At 37.1% G+C, this 5000-nt stretch overlaps 1 protein-coding gene across 5 annotated transcripts in view; it reads right to left on the bottom strand.

The window, feature by feature from the left end:
- The window catches only part of LOC115212914 (pleckstrin homology domain-containing family H member 2), a 1355391-nt gene that overhangs the window by 1256859 nt on the left and 93532 nt on the right, over positions 1–5000 (bottom strand). For 3 of the 5 annotated variants that reach the window (XM_036504153.1, XM_036504157.1, XM_036504155.1), the window contains exon 2: positions 4138–4183. The exons of the other annotated variants lie outside the window; for them this stretch is intronic. The gene's annotated coding sequence lies outside the window, so the exon portion shown is untranslated. The remainder of the gene's footprint in view (positions 1–4137; positions 4184–5000) is intronic. 5 annotated transcript variants of the gene reach the window in all.

The following is a 5000-nucleotide window of genomic DNA, read 5'->3' as shown; positions in this document are numbered from 1 at the left end:
TACCAAATCCACTCCTGGGGCTATAGTAGAAGACACTTGCCCAAGGTATCACACAATGGGACTGAACCTGGAACCATGTGGATGGGAAACAAACTTCTTACCACACAGCCACACCTGCACCAATATTATCAGATATCTTTATATATAAAAGTGAAGTTGTGTGTCTGTCTCCTACGATTTAGATTCGTAACTACTCCCACATTTTGCGGTGCAGTGTAACCAAAAGCAGGTATCTTATAGTCGTGATTCATATCGAGCCATTCTGGGTATTAGCGCATGTCTACGATGAGTCTACGATTTTAAAAAAATTTTTCCATAATTTTTTCCCATTTTTAATGCAACTTTTTGCTATTATATAAGGGAAGTAACTCTCTAAAAATGCTTATATTGTTTTTTCCCTTACAAACCCGAGCAACGCCGGGCGATACTGCTAGTTTTAAGATAAAGATCTTTGCTGTCATATCTGTTAGTGTTCTGACATGATTCTTAATATAGAGATATATTTTTTGATACAATCAATGTCATGGATAAGCTGTTTCCTTTCTTTGTTTTATAAGGCCTTTGGTTACTTGTCAGCTTTACATATCACTAATAATATATCATACTGCATGCCTGTTATACAAATTATTTTATATGATTCAGATTGAGCCTTTAATCACACTGACTTCACCCAGTTGTAATTGTCTCATTCTTCATATTGACATCAACACAATGAGTCTCTCGAAACACTACCACACAAAATGCTTTGTTTAATCTCATATCTGTCTGCCTATCTGTTTGTCTGTCTGTCTACTTACTTATCTACCAACCTACCAATCAACCATAAAACTTTCTGTTTCTGTGGAACTTGCTCTTTGCCCTCAATTCCCAGCAAATAATCACTTAAAAACATTGAATTAAATATGCGGATTGATTTGACTTGCCCCATTTCAGTTCAGGAGAGCAATTTACTCCATAAAGGATAAAAACCCCCTTCGGTCATGAATGACCATGGGATTGCACCTAGAAAGTTACCCTCCTAGACACAAGTCAGGGCAAGGTTGTTTATGGAAGACCAGCAGTCGCCCATGCATACCAGCCTCCCCTCTTCACGCCACCAGTGTTATCCAAGGGAAAGACAAAGGTCGATACAGCTTGGCACCAGTGACGTCGCAACTCATTTCTACAGTTGAGTGAACTGGAGCAACGTGAAATAAAGTGCCTTGCTCAAGAACACAACACGCAGCCCGGCCCGGGATTCGAGCTCACAACCTCACGATCGTAAGCTCGACGCTCTAACCACTGAGCCATGCGCCTTCACCATTTACTCCATATACCATTGAAATATAGATGCACTTCTACTTAAAGCAGATGAAAAGAAATAGAATTAAATTTACACTATTTTTACTCTTGGAAATTTCATGATTATTTTGAAAATGAGAAGATTATTGAATATTTGTAGAAAACTATGAAAGACAATTTCTTTTGAAATTGTACTTTTAATGAAGTGTTTGATATTTGAATTGAAGTAAAGCCACATAGGTAGTGAATTTTACACTGTCTGCAGTCTGAGAACACCTTTGAAAACTATATTCTTTTTTTCCTCCCTTGGACACACAAAGACCTGTTGAGGCAAGCGAAGTCGATATCGAACCTCATCCGACGACAGGCACCTATGCCAACCCCCCTTTGCTTGCGAAGACCTGTTGGGGCAAGTGAAATCGGAATCGAAATTGAACCAATCCTATGACTGGCACCCGGCAGATGCCAGGATGCCTGGACTGGAGATACGTAAAAAGCACTATCCGAATCATGGCTGATGCCAGTGCCGCCTCGACTGGCTTCCATGTCGGTGGCACGTAAAAAGCACCATCCGAATCATGGCTGAAGCCAGTGCCACCTCGACTGGCTTCTGTGCAGGTGGCACGTAAAATACACCAATCCGACCGTGGCCGATGCCAGCCTCGCCTGGCACCAGTGCAGGTGGCACGTAAAAAGCACCCACTACACTCATGGAGTGGTTGGCATTAGGAAGGGCATCCAGCTGTAGAAACATTGCCAGATAAGACCGGAGCCTGGTGCAGCCTTCTGGCTTCCCAGATCCCCGGTCGAACCGTCCAACCCATGCTAGCATGGAGAACGGACGTTAAACGATGATGATGATGATGATGATGTTCCTCTTCATACATTGAGAGTTATTATCTACTATTTTCATCTTTTTACCAATCAATGAATATGCTTATGCACATCCATGATAAAATACTTTACTTCTGTTCATCTTTCCACAGTGACTATCATCATCGCCATCATTTTAGCATCCACTATTCCATGCTTTCATGGGTTGCTGGTTATTGAGGCAGATATATTTTATGGATGGATGAGCATCTTTCAGTTTCCATCAACCAAATCCACAGACAAGGCTTTGGTTGGCCTGCAACTATAATAGAACACATTTGTCCACAGTACCATGTAGTGGAACTGAAGAACCCAGAAACATGTGGTTGAGAAGCAAACTTCTTACTACACAGTCATAGCCTAGACTTATTTTTATTAAAATTATTGAAAATGTTTTAAAAGAATAATATAATTAAGATAATTATAATAATATAATTATAATAATATAATTAAAATAATAATATATAATATATATAATAATATATAATATATATAATAATATATAATCTATATAATCTATATAATAATATATAATGTATATAATAATATATAATATATATAATATATATAATGATATATAATCATCATCATCATCGTTTAACGTCCGTTTTCCGCGCTAGCACGGGTTGGACGGTTCAACCGGGGTCTGGGAAGCCAAGGGCTGCACCAGGCTCCAGTCTGATCTGGCAGTGTTTCTACAGCTGGATGCCCTTCCTAACGCCAACCACTCCGCGAGTGTAGTGGGTGCTTTTTACGTGCCACCAGTACAGGTGCCAGGGGAGTCTGGCATCGGCCACGATCGGTTGGTGCTTTTAACGTGCCATCGGCACGGAAGCCAGTCAAGGCGGCGCTGGCATCTGCCACGTTCGGATGGTGCTTTTTATGCTTTTTGATCTATATAATATATATAATAATATATAATCTATATAATAATATATAATATATATATATATAATAATATATAATGTATATAATAATATATAATAATATATAATATATATAATATATATAAAAACATATAATCTATATAATATATAATAATATATAGCAAACTCTTTATATAACAGAACTGAAGACCTAATCTGTCTATCTATAACATTATGACCACATTGTAACATTTAACATTGTCCTATATCCTAGTTTTTATATCAAAGTAAAGTACACATGACTGGATTTGTTTCAACAGTCCCAATGAATGAAGCACAAGAGCATCTACATGGTGTTGTGTGGAATCTAAAAAAAATCTCAACAATATATTTATCACAATTCAAACTATTTCTGAGTCAATTGTTTATAAAAACAATGTAAATAATATAAAACTGTGTCTATAATAGACTTATGCCTGTGATTTTGTTCCGTAGTTTATTAGTTATTGTCTTATGAATAACTGTTGTCTATAACAGATTTTGTTTTCATTTCATTTCATAGTTAAACATCACATACATAGATGGTAGCAGAATAATACAAATTTATTGCAGACAGATCTTAAATTCAACAAAAAATATGTTTTATATCTTAAACAATAAATGGCTACGAAACCTTGCTAAGCAAATCATTTATGTCTGATTCTTTTTATAAGAATATAAACCAATGAAGGAACTGTTATGCTGTCATTTGGCTTTCTATGAATAGCAGCTAATTCATTCTTAAATCACACCCTACAAGAGAGATGCATATTGAATAATTCTCAACGCAAACTGCCTAAAAAAAAATTTGTTCATGGATGGACTATCTTTGACAATAGGTCTGTTAGATCAACTCTAATTTGGGATTAAACTATGGCACAACACATTAACCCTATAGCATTCAAACCAGCTACATTCAGCCCAAATAGTCTACTTATTTCTATATTCAAGGCAGCCAAATTTGGCTTCTCATACCTATCCTACAATGTCATTCTAAAAATAAGCAATCACATCATCGAAATCTCGAAGCTATAAGATAATGCATGATAAATTCAAAATAATTCAAGGGAAATATTACCTTTGCTTGGAAGCAGGTGTGGGATGGTGACAGGAAGGATGTCCAGCTATAAAAAAAAACAAAAACAAATCTGCCTAAAAATTTCTGTCTGACCTATTACACAAGCATGGAAAAGTGGACATTAAATGACAATGACATGTAAAAAGCACCCAGTACACTTTGTAAGGTGGTTGGTGTTTGGAAGGGCATCCAGCCATAGAAACTATGCCAAAGCAGACAATTAGAGCTTAGTGAGGCTCTCTGGCTTGCCAGCTCCTGTCAAACTGTCCAAGCCATGCCAACATGGAAAACAGATGTTAAATGATGACGACGACGACGATGATGATGATGATGATGATGATGATGATGATGATGATGATGATGATAATGATGATGATGATGATGACGACGATGATGATGATGACAACGATGATGATGATGATAAATGTGAATAGATAAGCATTACATTTGACAGAGTAATCTAAATGTTGAAGGATTAAAGACCAGTTTTTTTCTACTAAAGTAGAGTACAGTCTTGCAGGCCTCTGACACTTTTCATACTCACCATGGTTCCTTTTGTCTTGGCCCTTCTTTTGCCAATCATGGAAGAATATTTTTGGGAAAAACTGAGAATGTTATATCGTTACCACACTTTTCTATCTTCTGTCAATCTGGCACCATTTACATCATCGTCATCGCTGTTGTCATCATCATCATCATCATTATTGAATACTGACTTTCCATGCTGGTACAGGTCAGTTCTTATTCAAAGTTACCACTTTGAATAAGATGGATCAGGGGACCACATATTTCTTGTATGGGCCATTTCCGGCACAATTTCAACCCTTCCTACCACCAACCACTGAATGCATTATATTGTGGCA

Source organism: Octopus sinensis, linkage group LG6 (assembly GCF_006345805.1).
Source record: "Octopus sinensis linkage group LG6, ASM634580v1, whole genome shotgun sequence".
NCBI classification, from domain to species: domain Eukaryota; kingdom Metazoa; phylum Mollusca; class Cephalopoda; order Octopoda; family Octopodidae; genus Octopus; species Octopus sinensis.
The sequence above is the reverse complement of the archived record's forward strand: the minus strand, read 5'-3'. Positions and strand labels throughout refer to the sequence as shown.